Below are 25,000 nucleotides of genomic sequence, written 5' to 3'. Positions count from 1 at the left end.
TTTACCCTCTAACCTAACTGCAGGTGCTCAGGACAAAAAAAAAGGCCATGAAAAGACCTTTCAACCTTGTCATTTTTCCCTTAGTGGCAGGTATAGAAAGCAGAAGCACATAAGGAGAGGTCTTATTCAACTCGCATCAACTTACTTACGGACATTCGGTACAAACATTTCATAAACAAAAGCCCGTCAAACACTCCCTTTAACCCACTTTCGCGTACTGAAAAAACAAAAGAAATCGCATAGAAAGTATTTCCAAATACTCCATCCTACTTGCCTGGAGGCGTTCGAAATAAAGGCCTAAAGAAAAGGCCCTTTTTAAACTCATCCTCATCCCGCCTTTTAAACGCACCCTTCACCCAACTTGCAAGGGTTTCTAAAACAAAGAGGGGGAAAAAAAAAAGCCTGTTCAAACAACCCCATCCGCCTACCTGCAAGTATTCTAAATAAAGAAGCGCAAAAAAAAGAGGCCCTTTTAATCTCGCCTTGAGACTTCTTACACAAACCCTTGTGGGCATCACTCCAAAAAGGCCCTCAGCAGCAGCAGGAGGGCCTCACAAGCCGTAATTAATGGGGGAGGCGAGAGCTGTAAGTGTGTGCAAGATTAGTGAGTGTGCAGATGTTGGGGTGAAGGGGGGTCTTGTTTCCTTCTACGTTTCTCTGAGGGTGTTATCCCGATCATATATATGTATATATATATATATATATATATATATATATATATATATATATATATATATATATATATATATATCCACCTATGTTATTTCAGCAGCTATTGTTTACCTGTCAATATTCACCACATGGAGTTCCCTATCGTTAGAAAGGTTATTCATCATTTTTTCCTGTTGTTTCATTCATCTTTCTTGTATATACCGTTAACGGGCGTTCACTCAACGAATGACACCATGAAGTGGCTATCACTAACCAGCAGCGTTCTTTCCCAGCGTTCACTTAATCCAGCATTCACCTCACCAGTATTTCTATTCTCCTCTTTCAGCGTTCATCCTCTTAAGGGTCATTATACAGCCGATCATTCGCAGCAAGCTTTGGTATCCATTGTAAACTTTTTTCTACGGTAATATCAAGCGTAGAACTGATAAATGCTGGTGCAATGGTTTCAGAAATTTTGCTTGCTATATATATATATATGTGTGTGTGTGTGTGTTATCCCTGGGGATAGGGGAGAAAGAATACTTCCCACGTATTCCCTGCGGGTCGTAGAAGGCGACTAAAAGTGAAGGGAACGGGGGTCTGGAAATCCTCCCCTCTCAATTTTTTTTTCTTTCTTTTTTTTTTTTTTTACTTTTCCAAAAGAAGGAACAGAGAAGGGGGCCAGGTGAGGATATTCCCTAAAAGGCCCAGTCCTCTGTTCTTAACGCTACCTCGCTAATGCGGGAAATGGCGAATAGTATGAAAGAAAGAAAGATATATATGTGTGTGTGTGTGTGTGTGTGTGTGTGTGTGTGTGTGTGTGTGTGTGTGTGTGTATGTGTGCGTGTGTGTGTGTGTGTGTGTGTGGTTAAGAGACAAGACAACACGAGTGTAAAATTCTATTTCCGTAATGTACAAAAGATAGTCATTCATACAGACACACACACACACACACACACACACACACACACACACACACACACTCGCTAACCTAACCAATATAAAGCGAACATCATCCGGGCTCTCCTCTCTTAACACGATAGCAGAAGTACCCAACTCTCGCTCTCGGTAAAGAAAACCCACACCTTCCACATCACCTCAACCCACACCTCCTACAAAACAGATAAAAAAATCCCTTCTTCCAAACATTCAGACATGCCCTTAAAGCACTACTCAAAAATTAGCCATAAACCCACCATATATCGCTGAATAAATTTGATATTCAGATTTGAAGAAAACACAGAAATCCCAGCCGATTTCGCCTCAGAAATCCCAGCGGATTTCCGTCAGAAATCCCCATCCTAACCCTTCAGCTCTGCCAGCCCGAGTAGTTGTGGACCGAAACATCACCAACAGACCCTACACGGAGTAAAGCGAACCAGCTTACACCCTTGCGAACCAGCTTCAGCTTACACCCTTGCGAACCAGCTTCAGCTTTCACCCTTGCAAATCACCTCCAGCTTTCACCCTTGAGAATCACCTTCAGCTTACACCCTTGAGAATCACCTTCAGCTTACACCCTTGCGAATCAGGCTTCGAGTAAGTTGAGGCCATGAATGGGTCTGGCCTTGTCTACAAATTGCCTCTGTAGTACCAATTACCCACTCAGTAGCCGAACGGGCTTCAGAACCCCTCGTACACGCACAGGGGGAGGGAAATGGTGCAGCCAGCGAAACGCAGGAGCATAAGTGAATCAGAGAAGAAGCCTCACTTGCAAATGATCTCATTCCCGTCGTGTGGTTGTCTGATTGGAGTTGCTATAACCCATCGAGGCAGGAAAATTATTGAATTTGCTGAGTGTCCCTTAAAACAGAGAAGAGAGAGAGAGAGAGAGAGAGAGAGAGAGAGAGAGAGAGAGAGAGAGAGAGAGAGAGAGAGAGAGAGAGAGAGAGATGTAGCAATTTTGAAAAAAAAAGAGAAATAATCTCAACAGTTCTCTTCGAACCGTTTTGTCTTTTAACTCGAAACCTTGAAGCACACAGTTTCGGAGCTTCGAATACATTAACACAGGAAGTGTAACTCTCATACCGCATTAATTTGCTGAGCCTATTTGTATGTTAATACGACCCTGGTGAGTGGAATGTACACAAAATACCGGTGGATATTTTCTACAGCTTCGCCTGATTACGGGAATATCATAAACTAGGAAGGTAAGTCTGTATTGAACAGCACATAAAGGAGAGAGTACTTAGGTGAGCGTGCCAGCGGGAATGGTGGGGGGTTTAATGTGCTCTGTGTATTGTTTCGGTGGGAGTCTGGTGCTTCTCGTCCCATTCAATAAATAAGGAGCGTTTCGGGTTTTGCGAGGGAGGGGAGAGCCTGGTGGAGAGAGAGAGAGAGAGAGAGAGAGAGAGAGAGAGAGAGAGAGAGAGAGAGAGAGAGAGAGAGAGTGCGAGAAAGAAAGAAAGAAAGAGGAGGGAAAACTGAAAGAGAGAGAGACACACACACCTTCTGGCAGACCCGTATGTAAATAACAACTCCAAAGTCCCATTCTAGACCCTCACCTTTGCTAGCAAGGAGGACCTCACTGCAACCGGACGAATTTCTCCATCGTTCACCAACCTCCTCAGCGCATCGCATAACACGCCAACAAAAGAGCATCGTCCTTTTTTTTTTTCTCTTTCTTTCTTTCTTTTACACTCGACAGTCTGACATGCCCGGCTCTGAGGAACGCTAGCGTCCCGCATGTGTTGGAGGAGGGAGTCTCCCTTTTTTTTTTAGGCTTGAAGCCCCCTACATAGAGAGAGGCGAGACGATCTTGGTAATACTCAAGAAGATTAACTCCTTGCAGGGTATAGATGTTAAGGTGACAGGCAGACTTTATGAGATAAGGGGTGAGGGGAGAGTAAGAAAAGAGATGGATGTAAGGAAGATATACTGGGCCAGAGGTGTATCCGACATTTCGGGAAGAAGTTACTTGCACCAACCCCACCACCGTCACCTCATAAGCCACCAGAAATCCCTCGTCCTTAGGTTGCAGTTTGGCACTATAACTGAAATGGACACATTCGAACTAGTGCAGATGGTTACAGGAATTGCCTTCTCCTTAACATTCTGTAGGTCGGACATAATTAGAACACACTACTTGTATTAAACCACACCTATCTAGACCCCATTCCCCCTCATATTCATGGCCTCCTCTCTATCTTGTGTGTGTTATTCTGTATATTTTCAGAATCTAGCTACAGCAGATTCAGTATTATCATCATAATTGTTATTAGTATTATTATTGATTTAATTATACTATTATTATTACCATTACTGATATCTTTATCATCATTATATCATTATCATTCCTGGAAAACGGAGGGGAGAGGAGGGAGTAGACGTGGTAACGATGCGGGATGGGAGGAAGGGGCACACAGAGATGGGATGGTGTAGAAATTGAGAGCATCATAATTCCTGGGTGTGTGTTACACTAAGAAGAGACAGGCGTGTGCACACACTAAGGGGAATCAGCACGGGAACACGGGAGACCTCTAGCGTGCGCGAGGGAGCTTAGGGTATGAAGTTGAACTGCTCCTCGAGACATTGGTGTGAGTTGGATAGCACTAAGTGAGGGGACGGGGCCTCTGAAGTGGAACTTAGGCTGATGATGAAGACGTGAACATTTAGTTTGTTAGGATGATGTAAACCCCCATCAATACGCGTCACATTTGATGTATATCAAAGTCGTATTGTCAATTATGTGTTGATAATGAACGGGAATGTTATAGCTTTGATGTTAATACGATCGTATCATGTATTCACAGCGGATATGATTAACTGAAGGACATACATTTGCCGGAGAGTGTGATAGGATTGTCTCCAGCTACCGACGGACGACGTCACGCACCAACATAGCCTCCATCAACCACTAACATACCATCATAATCCTCCAACATGCCCCCCCCATCACCCACCAACATATCGCCATCACCCACCTGCCTACCATCATCACCCACCTGCCCACCGTCACCACCCACGAACACACAACTGACACTAATAAAAGGAGATAGATAGATAGATAGATAGATAGATAGAGAGAGAGAGAGAGAGAGAGAGAGAGAGAGAGAGAGAGAGAGAGAGAGAGAGAGAGAGAGAGAGAGAGAGAGTCGTCCTCGGCAAAGCTGCACATGATGGCAGTAAATAACTTGGGTTCGACTGTCGCCCAACATTCATTATCACAACTCAAACTCTGTCATTTATTACCAACGGCTAAACGAAATTGGAAGCAGCGCTCTGGAATAATTTGGAGCCCGGGGTTTAATCTTTACAGGTTTATTTTTGCTACTGGTCCTGTGTATGTACGGGCGAAAATTGCGATGTATATGTTAAAACTGAAGGTATGGGTTTTTTTTTTTTTTATCCTATTTCCCTCTAAACAGACTTGGAAACAATGCTTTTCTGACAAACAGTACCGTTTTCTAGAGTGATTATAGAAGCCTAAAAATTTGAGCTTTCTATCCCATATGTTTTTTTCTTTTATAGTTTTGAGCTTCATGGTTCGAGGGAACATGTAAAACCAATGAGATTGGCGCTCCGCCTTTGACGTATGTCTAGATCGGTAACTTTATGTGATACGTCTTTATGTAGTTCATGAGAGGACTTTGGGCACAGAGATGGTCGTGTAGGATTGATGGTTGTACGTGAGTTGTGAGTGGCTAGGTGTGAGGGACGGCACGCTGGGTGGAGGAGGAGGAGGAGGAGGAAGAGGAAAAGGAAGAGGGATCGTCCTCATGTCTGATGCCGATGAAGCTCATCTTAAGCTGTTCTGTGGAGTCCTCTGGTGCTGTGAAAAACCTCACCACTACGGGAAAAAAAAAAAGGTTTGGTCTTCAGGGTTGTATTTAGCATCAGGGAAACTTCTCCAGTGTCATCAGAAGTGGTCGTACTGGCGGTCTCAGTGGTTGTTCTAGTCTCATGGAAGACTCACCACTGTCAAAATGGGATCGTTCAGACAGCCACAAGCGGCCTCTAACGTTTCACAGGTGTTCCCACTCGTGTCCTGGGGGATTGAAACCTTCTCATATCATTGTAAAGGATTTCTCTACCGTCGGATATGGGATGCCCTCCTCCTCTTCCTCCTCCTCCCTATGTAAGGGGATCCCCTCCTGAGTCATAGGGGAAGTCATTACCGTGTCATGGGAGAGGTTTTCCTCTGATGTTCATGACAGTCCCCACCTGTGCCAGAGGGGGACGTAATTCTCATCTCATGGCAGAGCGTCCCTCTGATGTTGGAGTTCATCTAGAGTTATTAGTAGTCTCTTTGCCGTTACGGAAGGACACTCCCCTTGGGAAGGGAGAGGAAGGCCGTCCTTTGTGTGTCATGAACCACTTTAGAGAAGGGGAAGGTTGTGGGGGGGGGGGGGTCGCTCGTCCTCTGTATGTCATGGGCAGTTTGAAAAGAGTCATGTGCTTCATGTGTTGACGTGTAGCTATGTGATTAAGGGGGGAAAACAACGATACATATTTGCATACGTATATGTTCCAATTTTCGACATATGCGACTGTAGACAATGTAAAGTAATTTGTGTCTTGCACCTCTATAAAGACATGTTATGTATACAAGATTGAGATACGGGGCAACAAGAGTGTACACACAATTTACACATATCCATTTGATATACGTGTCGCATGTACGAAATTCACATTTCTAATACTGTTTTATGTACATATCTCCATGTCTGCTTGAAGAATTAATACTCCTCTGTTAGAGTTTTCCACATTATTTTGTGACGTGTATTTCCGACGCTTTTGTTAAACAAAATCCGCACTGCAGTTAATTCTAACAAAAATGCGTACATGTCGGTTTCATTTATCTATACGCATTATTCTGCATGGTCTACATTCATTTGTATGTGTCGTCACGATGGGATGTATGCTTGACACATTTATAGTGTTTATGTATTTGCTTGTAAATAACTTACAGTCTAAATGTAGAAAAAAAAATGATATAATTGATATGTTTACATGCGTCCCCCCCCCCCTCCCCCCCCCCCCCCCCCCCCCCTCTGAATAGTGGGGGCGATAGGGATAGTGTATGTGATGGGGAGAGGAGACAGGGGTTAGTGGCTGGGTTGTACAAGGGGGTGATTAGGGAGGAGAAGTTATAATTGGTCTTTCGTCTTGTTTGTTTTAGTTCTTGCGTAGCTACGCGTCCGAAGGAGGCGGGGTGGGAGGGGGAAAGTGCACGTGCACGTGGGGGAAGAGACGAAGGCACGTGAAGAGGTGTATGTTCCGATACTCTATGATCATCAGGCAAATAAAGATGTAGACTCGTATTCTTACGCTAATTTAAAACAGGCATTAAAAAGAGGAACAATGCCTTACAGGAGCCACTCTTCCACCTACACTGCTTATGCTACGGTGTTGTAAACTGGTATGAAGATCTACATCATCACATATGTTAATAGATTTGCATACCATTAGTACACAGACTCACATAGCACATATTATGAGTACACAGACTCACATAGCACATATTATGAGTACACAGACTCACATAGCGCATATTATGAGCACACAGACTCACATAACACATATTATGAGTACACAGACTCACAGAACATATTATGAGTACACAGACTCACCTAACACATATTACGAGTACACAGACTCACATAACACATATTATGAGTACGCAGATTCACCTAACACATATTGCCACACTGTAGTCTGCGTCAGATTCTTACATAAACTCATATAACATGCACACTTCCCGGTCGGTGTTGTCGGAAACTCAGTACCACATCATGTACACAGAAGTACGTGGTCTGCAAACGCGTAGCTCATTAGCTCAAAAACGAAGCCCATCTGCACAGGTTACAGCGGGTGCGAGAGATCACCTTTGGCGAGGCTGTATCATCGACATTGGACGGAAAGGAGTGAGACGTCTCTTTGAGAACCCAGTTGCTCCAAGGTAGCCCAATCTTTCCCTTCGTCTGCGTGGAGCGCAACCTCAAAACTACAGAGATCTTGTAAGAAACGATCCTGAGGGTCATTTCTTCTTTATGATTACAGGCCAAATGTGATGACGAAGAGCAAATACAGGAGAGAAGCAAAGAATGGGGAATGTGGGAAGGAATCATAGCTGAAGATGAGGAGAAAAGAAAGGAAAATGGATTAAAGAAAAAAAACAAAAGAACGTAGAGTTTCGAGAGGAAGAAAGTTCATGCCAAGATAAGCGAAGCTCAGTTCAAATCAGGCAAAGTTCTTCCCAAGTAGCCAAAGTTCATCACACGGGAATCAAAGTTTTATTAAGTAAAATCAGGTGAACGGAGGACTGGAAGCATGAAGCAAAATTGAAAAAAAAGAGGAGAGCGTAAAATTCGGAGAGTAAATGGGATGAAAGAACACCAGGGAAAACAGAAAAATCAAGAAGACAATGGGAAGCAAATACACTGGAAAGAGAACAATACAAGAAGACAATATAAACTCAACAACAAGAAAGAACTGGAGACACACTCAAGTCCATATTGAAGTACCACTTATATAAATGTCATAAAACACGTTCAAAAAAAGGGAAAACAAAAGAAGAAAGGAGAGAGGAGGGGAGAGGAGGGGGAAAGGAGAGAGGAGGGGAGAGGAGAGAGGAGGGGAGAGGAAAGCTAATTAACTAGCTTCGTTGAAAGATTGTAAGAGCTATCTTCAGCTCAGCTTCCAGGTTTATTAAAGCTTTCTTTAATTTCGTTAATTGAAGATGATGATATCTCACGGTCTGCCTGCAGTTCTTTCAAAATCCCACGAGGGAAAAAATAATTATGTATTTATCACCACTTCTCGGTAAAACGTATCTTTGAAAACTGTGGTTTATATGAGTGTAGATTGCAAACGAGTGCCTTTACTGTAAACGAAGACACTGTACATTAAATGCGTATTAGTAGAAGCTGTAAACTGTCATAGAATAACAGAACCACTACACGCTTTAAACAATAATCGGAATCACTTTAAATTGTGGTTATGTTCACTGTATAAAGCTATGTAAATCGAGGCGATGTGATCTTTGTATGCGAGTATAATAGGCTGTAGTACCTCATGCTGTACTGTAAACATTAACATTGTAAATGATTACATCTTGGAATCACAGTTGCGTTGCTGTAAATAACATTTGTTTACTAAGTTACCATCTCTCTCTCGTCTCTTCTCCCTCCGCGACGTCTTACATGAACCCGGGGAGTGAGAGTCAATCTCTCTCTCTCTCTCTCTCTCTCTCTCTCTCTCTCTCTCTCTCTCTCTCTCTCTCTCTCTCTCAGGAGCGATCATTTCCTACGGGGAGCCTCCTCTTTTACCATCCCCCCCTCCCCAAGCGACCTCTCTTTGATGTTTACGAGTTCCCACACTGAACCTGAGGCTCATTCTGCATGTAATGCGAGACTTAACGAAGGCTCCCGTGTCCCGGATACGATGAGGGGAGGGAGTTGGGAGTGAGGGAGGAAGAGAGGTGGGAGTGGGAACCTGGAAAGGGAGGTAAGGGGGAATATGAGAAAGGAGAGTTGGGATGGGAGGGGACGAGAACGTGAGACAGGAATGAGGGAAAGAGGAAAAGAGGGAGGGAGAGAGAGAGAGAGAGAGAGAGAGAGAGAGAGAGAGAGAGAGAGAGAGAGAGAGAGAGAGAGCCAGTGAGTGAGTGTGTGTGTGTGTGTGTGTGTGTGTGTGTGTGTGTGTGTGTGTGTGTGTGTGTGTGACAGGAATTACGTTATCTACTCTGTGGATGATATTTTTTATCCAACACTTAATCGGCTTGACAGTGTAGCAGTGCATGACACTCGCTGATCCGCTCGGGTTCCACTGTGAAACATGGCCTTCATATATATTCCAACCCCCCACCCCCCCTTGATATTCTATATGTGTAAAAGTACCGATAGAAAGAGAGAGAGAGAGAGAGAGAGAGAGAGAGAGAGAGAGAGAGAGAGAGAGAGAGAGAGAGGAACTTAAAAAAATGTGTGCAGGTACCTTTTAGAATGTATGGTCCATGTCAAATAAGAGTTAGTGTCAGAAGAACAATAGATTAAATGACATACCTTTTATTAATGCGTTCGTCAAACGATTGCTATCATTTCCTACGAGATGTGTCTTCTTAATCAAGTTTCATTCTTTTTTTCTTTTTTTAGTCACCATTATTCATAGTCCCTTTTTTTTATATTTTTTGTCGAGATTTTTTTTTATTTCACTCAGTTTCATTTAAGAGAATAGACATTGTGTAACCCACTCCTCGTTTCCACTATTATCCTGTTTGTTATTTTTCATATGAATTCCTTTCATCGTTTCCTTTTTGCCTGTTAATCCTCCTTTTCATTGCTCTTTCACTGTTATCTACCTATCTATTATCTATGGTTGATATGTTCTCTATATGTTATCTATATCTACCTTCTCATTCATTATGATTGACTTGTTATCTATATGTTATCTATATCTACATTCTCATTCATTATGGTTGACTTGTTATCTATATGTTATCTATATCTACATTCTCACTATTTATGGTTGATATAGAGTATTGTAGGTTGAGATGCGCTCTCTCTCTCTCTCTCTCTCTCTCTCTCTCTCTCTCTCTCTCTCTCTCTCTCTCTCTCTCTCCCTGACGTCCTAATATCAAGACTTCATCCGTCACTTAAAATGAGAGCAGCCCTAATATTTACGCGTTGCATGTTAAGCAGCAGAATGAAGGGGAGCTCGTAGGTTCATACCGCGAGGGGAGCAGGCATCACCATGGCTCCCCTCAGACACAAGCCTCTTTCCCTCGCCTCTATCACTCCTCCTCTGCCTCACCCTAACCCCCATCCCTTCTCTCTCTCTCTCTCTCTCTCTCTCTCTCTCTCTCTCTCTCTCTCTCTCTCTCTCTCTCTCTCTCTCTCTCTCTCTCTCTCTCTCCACCCCCACCCTATATACCTCCTCCCCTTCTGTATATTGGCCTCCTCTCTCCCACTCTCCTCTAACTCGTACTGTGGGGCGCCCCCAGGGGAGACCCAGACACTAATACATTATTTCCCTCCATTCAAAGAACCAGACTCCACACTGCCATCACCTCCAGACAGCCGCATGGAGGAGGAGGGGGGAGAGGAGGAGGAGTTCTCCTCTGTAAAGCGGAAATAACTTTCAGTGACTTTTCAGCATCGCAGGAAATTTCATATGTGTGAGAGTTGGTGTTGAGATTTCATTTCTTTGAATAGTTGTACTTTTTTTTGAAAGTCTTGGTGTCTTCGTGTCTCCCAGCCAATTCAGAAGGTGATACGTGTATATGTCTGTAGTTCCTTGGAATTTTGAAGACTCAAAGGAGACATAATTTACAGTTTCATTTCGAGTTGTAACTTAGTTTTTTACTTAATGTATGTGAGATGCTACAGTCTATTTCGGAAGTGCATTTGTAACACTGACTAAAATTCTACAAAAGATGATGTACTCTGGACCAGGTGAAGTTTTCTTGGTACCTCTACATCAGATGATTGAACAGAGAAAGAAAAAAAAAACAATAGCTTCAAAGAAAATGTAATATTTCAACAGTTTCACGGCATACTCCTAAAAATATAAGAGTTTTTTTTTTTTCAGTGTCTTTGGAGAATATCTATCGCAAAATATTTATTGGCCCCCAGATGAATTTCGATATAAAGACCAAATCATTTTGCAGTAAAGGAAAAGAAATGGCCCCGGCCGGTGTGTGAGAGAGTGATCTCACTCTTCCGAGACATAAACCTTTGAATCTCTCCATTTCAAGACAAGCCACTTATTTCCTTCATTCCCGGGGCGAGGAACTCTTTACTGTCTCTTCATCCCCAAGTGAAAGGCGACTCCCTGTGAATACTCTTCTTCCAGCTCACCGTCTTGCACCAGGAGACTCTCTCTCTCTCTCTCTCTCTCTCTCTCTCTCTCTCTCTCTCTCTCTCTCTCTCTCTCTCTCTCTCTCTCTCTCTCTCTCTCTCTCTCTCTCCGCCCCCTACTCCAAGAGAAAGAAAAGGGAAAGTTCATCATCCTTTGGAAAGGTAACCTCCTCCTTCTCCTCCTCCTCTTCGTAAACCCCACCCTACCCACCCACCTCCCACTCATCCCTTCCTTTTCCCAATAAACAAACGCCATCCAGAACTCATCAAACTCATCCTGGGCAGGAAAATCTGGTCTGGATGAAAAGTAAATGTGGAGTGGAGGAACGAATTAATCAGTGCAGACGAACCCACTGACGGAGGGGAGGGAGGTGGTAGACTTACCCTGGCTTCCGTCGGTGAGATTGGAGCAGCAAATGAGGTTTCACCATTTTCCGCTTCTCTCTTTACACCCGCCGTTCAGTCAGGGGGGGAGGAGGGAGGAGGAGGAGGAGGAGGCCCAAACTGGTGTGCCCCGTGTGGTGTGTTTTTCTCCCCCTTTCATTCTTTCCTCTTTTTTTTCCTCTAATTTTCCTTTTCTGTTTTCAAACTGGTGTGCCCCGTGTGGTGTGTTTTTCTCCCCCTTTCATTCTTTCCTCTTTTTTTTCCTCTAATTTTCCTTTCCTGTTTTCGTTACTTTCTTTTGATGGGAATTAATGAATGACACAGTTTAGGGTGTGTGTGTATATATGCAAGTGTGTGTGTGTGTGTGTGTGTGTGTGTGTGTGTGTGTGTGTGTGTGTGTGCATGTGTGTGTGTGTTCCTTGTGGGGCTTTATAGCCATAGAGAAACCCATGTTGCCTGAGACTTCCAATAGCCCTCCCTTTTTTATAACGCCACCAACAGTATATACCTCACCCACTTCAGTGTCCACACTCATCCCTATGAGAAACACAAATAAACCCTGGTATATTTCACGACGAGAAAATAACAATGGTTGATAGGACTTACGATACTTTTCAATGATATCTGAAGTGAAGGGAAGAAAAAGAATACTTTTCAATGATATCTGAAGTGAAGGGAGGAAAATACGAGGACAACAAAGCGGAAATACGAGAAGAAATATGAATCGAGGGGAAATGTTCACTCCTTCAGTTATACAAAAGGGGAAAACTGAATGAAAGGTTGCAGCTGAACCTAGATACCAATTCTCTCCATGAATTTTTTGGTTCTAAAAAGTATTAGTGAATAGGGATCTGAAGTTTTAATCCAGACACTACGAGCGAGCGAGCTCAGATATCACTGAGTCGAAGCCGGGCTTGAAAAATAGATGATTGACTAGTTTTATAACCTGTTGATGTTACGGGGGCAAAAAAGAGCTTTTCCATCATTCACAGGCAACCTCAGCAGAAAGAAAAAAGATATATATATATATATATATATATATATATATTTATATATATATATATATATATATATATATATATATATATGAAATGGGAAAGCATAAATTTTCTGCACATCTGAGCAACATACACCAACACCACAGCAAAGACAAACGGCTATTATCTGTCTTCACTCCCCTAAAAAAAAGGAACGTAGCGCCACAGAAAAAAAAAAAATATATATATATATATATATATATATATATATATATATATATATATATATATATATATATATATGTACGTATAGGCTTCACCATTATGAAACGCTGTTTTCGCGACCAAACTATTTTTCACCCTGTCTCATTCCCGCCCAGTGCTACCAGTCGGGATAAATTTATGAAGCCCCAAAATACGACAACCGCCACACAACCCGCAGCTCCGAACCACGAAAAGTATTGGATGTTTGCCACAACCCGCGTTAACAACCCTGTGTTGTGATGAGGGATATGTTAATCTCCACCATATTGACTACGGTTGTGATCAAACATCTGTTCATATATATACACATATATATATATATATATATATATATAGATTTATATACCGTGGTCTACTAGTATACCGGCCTGCCGTGTGGTAGGAATGGGTTCGAATCCTTCTCTTACGTACATCAACTGTTTATGACAAGTGTTATGTCCCGTGGTAATACGTTTCGCTTCCACACATCTACTCGATCCGCTTGTATTTATCAGTTCCCTCCATTTTAATCGTAAATGATCAAGATAATCATCACCGCTGAGTTGGCAAAGCTTGCAGCCACAGACTCTGAGGTAAGAGAGGAGAGAAAATGAAGAAGGCCGAGCGAGCGCGAGTGGAATACAAAGGCTGCAGGCGTGTTGGTAACTGAATACTGATGAGTTATGAGAAAGTTGTCATATTCAGAGAACTTGAGGAGCACTCCTCCTCCTCCTCCTCCTCCTCCTCCTCCTTCTCCTCCTCCTTAGTTCCTCCTCCTCCTCCTCCTTCTCTTCCTCCTTCTCCTCCTCCTTAGTTCCTCCTCCTCCTCTTCTAGTTCCTCCTCCTTCTCCTCCTCTTCTTCCCTCTGCTCTCTCTCTCTCTCTCTCTCTCTCTCTCTCTCTCTCTCTCTCTCTCTCTCTCTCTCTCTCTCTCTCTCTCTCTCTCTCTCTCTCTCTCTCTCTCTCTCACTCCCTCTCTCTCTCTCTCTCTCTCTCTTCCTCCACTCCATCCACCTCCCTCCTTCCTTCAGTTGTCGCCTCCGTTCCACAGGTTCCTTTCTCGCGAACGTTCGGGTGAGGGAGTGTTCAGTTGTCGCCTCCGTTCCACAGGGTGAGGGAGTGGCCTTACCATCGTATTCTTACGGTTGATAGCAACGGCTGGACAATAATGCTGCAATCTGTGTTGGCCTACATATCAGCCCATGAAACTTGAAATGACAATATTGCAATAAACGAATTTCTAGCTTCCCTGAAATGTGTGTATTGGAAATAGGTTGTTCGACCGAGGGGACGTATACATAGAGAACACTGACTTACTTATTCATCTATTTATCTGTTTGCTTACTCATTTATTTAGTTATTTGTTTATTTGCTTACTTGGCTTACGTACGTACCTACCTACTTACATATGGCGAGATTCTGCAAATAGGCAGAGCGCTATAGCGCGTGCCGCTCACCGCAGGATGATCTAGGGTTACAAGGAACAGCGAGTCGTGTGAGTTATCGTATGTGTTGTGAAGCTTTATGTGTGAAATGGAGAGAATGTTCGTTTGTGTGGGCTGAATACCAGCAGCCCGTATGGTGGTGAAGCAGAAAGGGGGGAAAAAAATAGCCACTTGGGCCATAGGAGTGCAACTTCGACAGCCATGGAAGAGAGAGAGAGAGAGAGAGAGAGAGAGAGAGAGAGAGAGAGAGAGAGAGAGAGAGAGAGAGAGAGACCGAACGTAATCAAAACAGTTTCTCTGGTAAGTGAATTTTGAAAGCTTGAGCAATGATGGCTCTTCTGTCTCCTTCAACTCCACGAACAATCCATGAGGGGCTGACTTCTTGTTTCTCGTGGCCTTCTAAAAACAAAGGAAACAACAAACAAACAAGAGAAAACAAGGGGTTAAGAGAGCGATCGTCAAGTTGCAAGCTTCAGTGAGCTGTCAAATCTTCCCTCCTCCTGAATATTTTGACGCATCATTAAAGACTCCCCAAAAGACTTTTCAAAAGACAAAAATCCCTTCGTTGTTGGTTGGTTTTAAATATGTTTTCCTATTGACTAATCCATTGTTCTCTTACTCCACACACACACACACACACACACACACACACACACACACACATACACATGCACGCACACAAGAGCATTTACACATTCCTTGAAATCATGAGGCCCTCCGACTTGCATAACAAATGCATGTTTACAAATGGGAAATTATCTATTCATGACTTACCGCTCTCGGGTACACAGACATGACAGGCTTTTGATCTTCCTAAAAATGAAAAAAAAAAGGAGTGGAAAAAAAAAAACTCTGTCCATGCTTTCAAATCTATTTACTCCATTTGGTTATTTCTGACCCGAACATTCCACATTTGTGTACGTTTTTTGATGAGAATTTTAAAATGTTTTGTGTCTAGACGTACAACATTTCTACCCAAAATTTGCCTTTTTATTTGACGTTAGAAATTAGATGCGTACGTTAATTAATGAGTTACGACACCGCATTACTGACTACATAAAGTTAACATCAAAGTGGTCGGTTGGTTAGTTGCTTGGTTTGGGTTGGTTAGTGGTTTGGTTTGGGTTGGTTAGTTGTTTGGTTTGGGTTGGTGAGTTGCTTTAGTTTGGGTTGGGTAGTTGCTTTAGTTTGAGTTAGTTAGTTGCTTTAGTTTGTATTGGTTAGTTGCTTTAGTTTGGGTTGGTTAGTTGCTTTAGTTTGGGTTGGTTAGTTGCTTTAGTTTGACCCTCGGCCAACCAATTGCCAGGGTGACTAAGGCCATTAAGGACAAGCTATAACCCAACAGTCAAATAACGAATCCTCAACACCTTCGTCAGGTGATGGAAATAACACCATCACTATATACACGGCCAATGATAGTGAAGGTAAGAATGACGTAATACGTCTCGACACGTAATAAGTGATATTGAGGGGGGGGGGGCGCTTTCTTTTTTTTTTAAAGCGTAAATTTACAAATATCCTTTGTAAATAGAATCGACCCTATCAGTTTAAAAGTGAGGAAATACAGAGCAATGAAAAAGAGGCGAACTTTATAGTCCATGGCGGTATTGTATATCAGACAGACAGTCTACATATACTGTTGACTGAGCGGGTGTGTGTGTGTGTGTGTGTGTGTGTGCTCGGTCTTTTAATGTTTCATTCCTCAGAACTCACTCGCCTGCAGGTGCACCGTTCTTAAAGCTGAGGTGCGGTGACCCCCAGAACAACAGCTTTCTAAATGGGTGGTGTTGTACGGGGGGCTTACAAAACACAACTGGCGTACTATTGAATGACAGTATACCCGCCTCTTGAACGAGGTGGTTGTAGGTTGATTATTGTCTGGGAAATGGTTGAGCCTTAAGACACTCCTGTGCTTTAGGCTTCCTAATGCAATGGGATATGAGAGATGTATTTTGTGGTGTTGGTCCTGATGTGGAAGATTAGGGGCACTACCAGCGAAATAGAAGGATATATATATATATATATATATATATATATATATATATATATATATATATATATATATATATATATATATATCTGCATCTGAATGATATGTTCGTAACGAATGCCCTCGCATCGGACAGTTGAATTTTTCATGTATAGAATTTTCCACTCAGAGACATCAATCAAGTCTGCAGTATCGAGCGCTGAAGCTGTACCTTGAGTGGAGAGGTCGCTTCTGATTGCCAACTGAATGTTATGATACAGAAATCATCACTGATTTACCTCTCTTTTCTTTTTCTTCTGCTTCTTCTTCCTCCTCTTTTGATCCTTCCTCGTAAAAGTGATTTATCGAGTATAAGTTTGTGGCTGGGGTTTTTGAGGGTTAAAGGGATTTCACTCATACACAGTGTAAGAGTGAGTGAGAGAGAGAGAGAGAGAGAGAGAGAGAGAGAGAGAGAGAGAGAGAGAGAGAGAGAGAGAGAGAGAGAGAGAGAGAGAGAGAGACAGACAGACAGACAGACAGACAGACAGACACACACAGACAGACAGACAGACAGACAGACAAAGAAAGGGGGGAAAGAGAGCCTGAGACATAAGTGCAAAAGAGAAGAGAGATATAAGAAGAAGGACAAGAGGAAAAAAAAAGAAAGAAAGACAAAGTCTATGACACGTAAGCTCTCGTATGTATGCAACGAAAAAACAAAAAAAAACAAAAGACAACCAGTACTGCGATGTAAAGAGTCGAGACACACACAGACGAGCTGGTAGAATTTAATCATCGAACAGCTACCGAAAATAGTCGTCTGGATAAATATAGATCTACTGTGAAACCAAGAGTGTAGACTCACGCTTGATGTGTGGGGGTTAGGTTAGGTGGAAATGTGTAGACGTCACACAGGCAGTATGTAATATATTGCATATCCACTTTATCAGTTCTTCTCTTTTACGAATAAGGTAAATCCGGATTCGGTCATCATAAGTGAAGGTGATTTGACAAGAATATTCCTACAACCCATTGAAATCATGGATCTCCTGTTGTTGAATGTGGTTCTGTGAATGAAATCAGACCATATACATCTTTTTTCACTGTCGTAAGCAACAGATGCAGAGATTCATTGAAGTTAATGTAGTAATATTCAAAGGTTATGAGATAAGGGATGATGACTAGTGACAACAAGGTCTTATATATATATATATATATATATATATATATATATATATATATATATATATATATATATATATATATATTCTTTCTTTCTTTCATACTATTCGCCATTTCCCGCATTAGCGAGGTAGCGTTGAGAACAGAGGACTGGGCCCTTGAGGGAATATCCTCACCTGGGCCCCTTCTCTGTTCCCCTTCTCTTTTGGAAAATTAAAAAAAAAGTGAGAGGGGAGGATTTCCAGCCCCCCGCTCCCTCCCCTTTTAGTCGCCTTCTACGACACGCAGGGAATACGTGGGGAGTATTCTTTCTCCCCTATCCCCAGGGATAATATATATATATATATATATATATATATATATATATATATATATATATATACATATATATATATATATATATATATATATATATATATATATATATATATATATATATATATATATATATATATATATATATATATATATATATTTTATTTCATCTTCCTGCCTCAGGGTTTCCTTTTATGTTGCACCCACAGAACTCAAGAGCCACGTCCTCTGGGCTGGGCCACAGGTCATGAAATGTGATGATGTGTGTACGTCGTCGTCGGGTATGCACAGAACAACGGAGGAGTAAGTGCTGAGTGCCATCAGCACGCAAAATGCAAACGAGAAAGGTTAACTCTTACATGTCTTGGGGTTATAGTTTCAGATGAGGGTTTGGTCTGGAGGGAATGGTGTTTATAGGCTAGGCCGGGAATGTGGGATGTTTAGTGCTTATCGGGGCATTTAGGTGAGTGTATATTTTTGTCAGTGTTGTGTTTGTTGAGGCGAGGGAGAAATGTGGGTAGAAGTTATTGATGTGTAAAGCAGCAGGGGGAAGCTTTGTATCTCTAGTGTTGATGGTTGGTTATGGAGAGGTATGGACAGCAGGGCTATCTTGCTGTTGCGAAGAATATATGATCATATATACATATCCCAAGTCAAATATGTATATAGACGGTTATTCATGCGTAATTTGTACATTGAATAATTTATGAAATATTCTCTGACTCAGAATATAATTTCAGTTGGGGTATATTTCATGTTCTGAAATATATGAAAGACAAAGTCTGCTGCATCTCTCAGTTGGTGACATTCTCGTTTTTCTGAATGGAAAAACAAATGGTCCACCTTAACGAGGGACATATTATCTGCATGAATCTGTTGTATCATTTGTTTACTTGCGTTGGAAAGTTATCTTCAAAGTCTTAAAAATCCTGGACTGCAGTCTCCCTTCCTCCTGGATTATAGATAATTACAGTAATTATAGTCTCTATAATCTATCTTCTCTCAAACAGCTAGAATAGACGGATATCACCTCACCACAACCTTTTCGAATTCATTCTTTTATTATTGATTCTGTGAACTTTCCTTTATCTAAACGTAGCTTATATACTAATCTGTATTGTCCCAAAAGGTATTTCTATCAACAGCTACCTTGAAATGGCTTTAGACGAATCACAGTATAAGATATAGGCACGAGAAAGAGAGAGAGAGAGAGAGAGAGAGAGAAGAGAGAGAGAGAGAGAGAGAGAGAGAGAGAGAGAGAGAGAGAGAGAGGAAGTTACCCACTAGCCACATCACATCTCGTTCAGGCCACACTCTCACACTGTTATTCTCTACGTCAGTAAGTCTGTAAATCTCCTCTTTTGGCTTCTGCCTCGTTCGTTTCCTCCTGGCTTTTATTTAATGCGTTATTTGCTTCTCCGTATTTCTCCCGACTTTACTGTTATTGCAGCTTATGGCCACGTACCATCAATATTCTCCTGGGGCATTCATTCCCATTTCCCGTGACGTAGTACCTTCATCCAATTTACCTCCACAGGCCTGTTTTCTAGCTCTCCCGCCAATTGTTACTGGAAATTTTATAGATGCGGACATTTTCACCTAACCCCCGTTTTCAAACAATGGAAAAACAAAAAGAGTTTTGTTTATTTATGGACTCTATATTCACCTCATGACAACATAGAAACAAAAATTAGGCTTAGTGTGTGTTGGTATACATGCCTGTATTTTTATGAACATTGTTTTTTTTAGTGCGTTAGAGTAGGATCGTGTTTTATATATATATATATATATATATATATATATATATATATATATATATATATATATATATATATATATATATATATATATATATATATATATATATATGTGTGTGTGTGTGTGTGTGTGTGTGTGTGTGTGGGAGAGAGAGAGAGAGAGAGAGAGAGAGAGAGAGAGAGAGAGAGAGAGAGAGAGAGAGAGAGAGAGAGAGAGAGAACATCATTCCATAGCTTCCACCTTACTGGTCAATTACCCCAGACAATTAGGTGAGTAAGGGGTAAAGAGAGAGTATTGCCCCTTGGAATCTATCTTACATTAAACAGTGATACATTACTCCACCTCAAAACGCATCTCCTCATTTTCCATGCGTCCACACTCCTCCTCCAGAAGTTTACAACCAATATGACAGCATAGAGGTATCTACAATTTCCAGCAAAGTTATTTATATCTACCTAAGAGTATTAACTTTTCCGGCGATGCCCTCACTAACAAGCATTAACTTTATGACGACGCGAGTCATCAAGTTACAGTCTCTAATCTTTTGAACTATATACTTGTCCAAGTTCTCCTCAGCAAACATGTCTGGAGGGAATACGTTCTTAATCTCTCGTTCTCTCCACTGAGGAAAACCCACCTTTGTGTATGGTTACTGGAGCAATCTGTTGCTTTTTTTTTCTCTCTCTTCTACTATCCCTCCCACAGCAGCTCTTTACGTACTGGATATTCCTGGAATCTTTGCTCAATAGCCTCACTGGAAAATGCGTAGCATATGTTTGCTTCATCTGGCAGAGGAGCGTCTCTAGTCCACCCACCTTCATCCCTCAGTCACCCTCAAAGGTAAAGGGGGACATGTGATGATAGTCCTATGGGGGTGGGGTTTGTGTTACCAACAACTGGATTGTGGTAGGTCATATAGTGTAGAGAAGTGGTATGTGTTACGTGCATTACACGTGTGTGTGTGTGTGTGTGTGTGTGTGTGTGTGGTAGTGGTTTCAGGATGGTTAGGGTGTATCTGTAAAGCGTGTGGTGTGTGGTAGTGATGTAAGATGCCGTATAGGTGGTGGAGATATAAGGTGTTTGCTGGGGGGAAATAATGATGGCGTTCCTCTGGAGAGCTTATACAACCTCAGCAACAGGACAAGAAAAGTAGGAAGACCCTGTTAGCCAATCCAAAGTATAGATTAACCTGCAGTGTGTTCAACAGGCTCCTCCTGTGTCTTGATATCCCAGTAGTTCATCCCAATGGCATCCCAGTAGCTCTTTCCAGGTGACATCTCAGTTTGACATCCCAATACCTCTTTCCAAAGTGATATCTCAATAGCTCCTCTGAAGTGGCGTCCCAAACGTTGAAGCTGATTCATCCGCAGTTCAGTGACTCCCACTGATGACATAACTTTCGACTGTGGGAGTTTAGCCTACGTCTCCCCTGACATACCAACACCGACCATGATACTTCCGTGTCCTGTACACTTTCGAGTGACATTTGTTAAGGTTGAGTTCCCCACGATGACCCGGCCGTTTCCTTTTCGACAGAAAAAGAAAGAAAGAAAGAAAGAAAGGTATTCCTTGACGTGGACATAACCCTGTGATTGTAAAGACCGACCCTCACCATTAAGTATATTGGTCGATCGTCGTGTCCTTCTTCTTCTTCTTCTTCTTCTTCTTCTTCTTCTTCCTCTTCTTCTTCTTCTTCTTCTTCTTCTTCTTCTTCCTCTTCTTCTTCTTCCTCTCCCTCTTCTTCTTCTTCTTCTGCCTCTTCTTCATCTTCGTCTTCATCTTCCTCTTCTTCGTCTTCTTCTTCCTCTTCTGCCTCTTCTTCTTCTTCTTCTTCATCTTCTTCTTCTTCCTCTTCTTCATCTTCTTCTTCTTCCTCTTCTTCTTCTACTCCTCCTCCTCCTCCTTCTTCATCAGAATCGTTTGGTTCCTCGAGCATCAAATGTCGGGATGAAAACCTTTCGCTTCATCGAGGACCCCATGCCATTAAGATCCTAGATCCTCAGAATCCTTCGCTGGATTTTCGGGCAATTTAACTTGATGCATCCTCCTGTTGTCACGTTGCCCGGAGGCAAGGGAATTTACGGGTTCTCAGGAAGTCTTAGATTCTCTTGCTGTTCAATGATGCATCAGATCCATGTTGGTCTTAATCGTACTGAGTTTTGCATCGAAGCTAAACTGTTGATGTGAGATCTTTGCAGATGAACTTGGTGGAGCTCAGAAGTAATGAAAAATGAACATGTTTAGAAATAGATATAATGAATTTATCAGAATGTGCGGAGATGGAGGCTGATGTGATTAATCTATTAATGCGTACAACGATGGTATTTGATCATAAGTGGCACTCATGATCCGTTGCAAACCAACAAGGTAGAATATCACTGGGTGATTGGGTTGCCTAATATCGTCAGAAACACGTTGTTTTAAAGTTCATTGCTTGTGTGTGTGTGTGTGTGTATGTGTGTGTGTCTGTGTTTCAACTTGTTTATTTCCGTGAATAAGACTTAGTACTCATGTTGCCGTGACCTTTGAGCGAGAGGAGTTATGACCTTTAACGGTAGGAATTACGAAAAAGAATTGATTAAGCGCATTGAATTGGTCATAAGCGTCGGCTCCGAACTTCGAAAACCCTCTTTTAAGATACTGTACAGACCTTGTTTGTCCTTGTCCTGTGAAAATCAGGATGACAGGGAACGACAAATGATGAGAGAGAGAGAGAGAGAGAGAGAGAGAGAGAGAGAGAGAGAGAGAGAGAGAGAGAGAGAGAGAGAGAACGTAGAATCCCAACACGTATCAAACCAGTCCTCAACCTCTGATGTCTTTTGGTGGAGTCGTCTCTCCTGGGTTTGAAGCGGAGACTTTATCCTATTACCAGAGTTCCTAATCAGAAAAGTTTGGAGGAGGAGTGAGGAAGACGCCGCTCCTCCATTCCACCAGACCTGCACTTTGCTGGCGAAGTGTTGATGGAGATCGATACTTGAGAAATGGCTGTGTCTCCCTGGAAGAGCGAGAGGTGGGAGGGACGGAATCAGGGAGGATATCACGTCACTCCCTCCCAGCAAAGATCCTGTCACCAGCACGTCACTGGAGACGTGAGGAGGAGATGGTGAACGATGGTGAGCGGTGAGGCTCACATCGCTCAGTGGAGCAGAAAAGTTACTGGCGAGCCAGAGAGAGAGAGGAGAAGGACGCGATGATGTGCTCCAGATCTTCGTTTATCTTTTTACTTTCCTTTCTTATTTACTTCCTTCGAAAACCTGTCAGATGAGAGGGACAGAGAGAGGAGTGAAAACCATGGGGGGAGAAATGAAGGCAGCCATGGAAAACATAGGCATCACTAGAAGACTTTGGACGTGTGGAAGATATGTGAGGCTGGATAGGTCGAGGGAGTAAAGAGAAAAGTTGGGTAAGAACGAACGAGTAGGCCGTCTAAGGAGAGAGAGAGAGAGAGAGAGAGAGAGAGAGAGAGAGAGAGAGAGAGAGAGAGAGAGAGAGAGAGAGAGAAAGAGAGAGAGAGAGAGAGAGAGAGAGATGGAAGAAGTGGAAAAAAAAAGAAAAAGAATGACTCTAAAGTTGATTTTTGCAGTGGAGTCTGTAAGAAGGAAACATTGTAGTGAGACTTACCTGGAGAATGATGGACTGAGGAACGAAAAGGTCATCGAACAGACTGCTCTCCTTCCAGTCCACTGACTTGATGATACAGTCTCTACCACGGAGTCTTCTCACGCACTGTGTAACTACCTTCGCGGGAGGAGTACGGTAAACACACACAGTCACACACACACACACACACACACACACTATATATATATATATATATATATATATATATATATATATATATATATATATATATATAGATATATATATAGATAGATAGATAGATATATATAGATATATGGTATAGACAGACGCAGGGAGAGATTCTTATTTTGAAAATATTGGATAAATAAAGATTTATTGGGGAAAAAAAATATGTTATCACTGCCAACAGAATATAAAAGATTTTAGCCAGAATGTCTAAAGAGAGAAAAAGGATTCATGGGGATATTTACACTCGGGAAATAAGACCTTGGTGAGAGCAGAAATCTTGTAAAGATGATATCCAGCCGCTGAGAGAGAGAGAGAGAGAGAGAGAGAGAGAGAGAGAGAGAGAGAGAGAGAGAGAGAGAGAGAGAGAGCTCTTTCCTTGAGGTTAGGGGGAGAGTGGAGGGTGGAAGAAAAAGAGGAGGAGGAGGAGGAGGAGGACGAGGAGTCAAGAACCAGACACGGAAGCTTCTGTCACCACCCTGTCCTTGTGTGTTGGCTTTGGCAACAGACAGACTTGTGCGATGGTTCTCTTTTATTCAGGTAAATAGGGATGCTGTGTGTGTGTGTGTGTGTGTGTGTGTGTGTGTGTGTGTGTGTGTGTGTGTGTACGTTATGCATATCATTTCGTGTGAACTTTGACAGCTGTATTGCTTTATCTGTGTGTGTTTTCGTGTGTGTGTATGAAGGAGGAAAGGTCACAAGGGGTGACTCTTAAGCCCTGACCAATAGTAACCATCTTTTCAACCTCTTTGTCTTCGCTCATCTGCACTGATCTTGGTGACCAATTTTTGAGGATCGGGAAAGTGTGACATTGTTCGTGTAATAGTGAAAAAATAAGAAAGGTCCTCGAATCATAGGTATGTTAGGACGAAGTATATATATATATATATATATATATATATATATATATATATATATATATATATATATATATATATATATATATATATATATATATATATGCAAAAATCACCACTGGAAAAGAGAATGTAAAAACGGTGAGTACTTTCGTTTATTACATCCTCAGACAGAGGATGTAATAAACGAAAGTATTCACCTTTTTTATTTTCTCTTTTCCAGTGGTGATTGTTGCATATATCCTTCACGGTGAAGTAATGGTTCTATATATATATATATATATATATATATATATATATATGAGCCAAGATCTAATTGTCAACATCGCTTGATATTTTGGATTAAAGTCGAATAATGTCGGAAGACTGGAAAGAAGTCCCAAAGTTTTAGCTGCCTTGGTGTAATTCTGTGTACTGTGGCAGGTAACGTTTCGAAGTGTTCCATTTCATATCAATATGACAGGACGAGGGATGGTGGTGTAGGGTCGTGGGTTGGTCAGGTAGTGGAGGAGGATGGGGGTTTTCAACTTTCTAGTCTGCAATGATGATAATTCTATCTGGTGAGAGCAAGCAAGGTTTACAGTGAGGACACTTTGTAGAAATGTAATGGTTTGTGT

General features: G+C 42.0%; 1 long non-coding RNA gene across 1 annotated transcript in view; it reads left to right on the top strand.

Moving 5' to 3' along the window:
- The window catches only part of LOC139760609 (uncharacterized), a 115,166-nt gene that overhangs the window by 74,310 nt on the left and 15,856 nt on the right, over positions 1 to 25,000 (top strand). The gene's annotated exons all lie outside the window — the stretch shown is intronic.

Source organism: Panulirus ornatus, chromosome 37, assembly GCF_036320965.1.
Source record: "Panulirus ornatus isolate Po-2019 chromosome 37, ASM3632096v1, whole genome shotgun sequence".
Lineage (NCBI taxonomy): Eukaryota > Metazoa > Arthropoda > Malacostraca > Decapoda > Palinuridae > Panulirus > Panulirus ornatus.
This window is presented reverse-complemented; position numbering and strand designations above follow the sequence as displayed.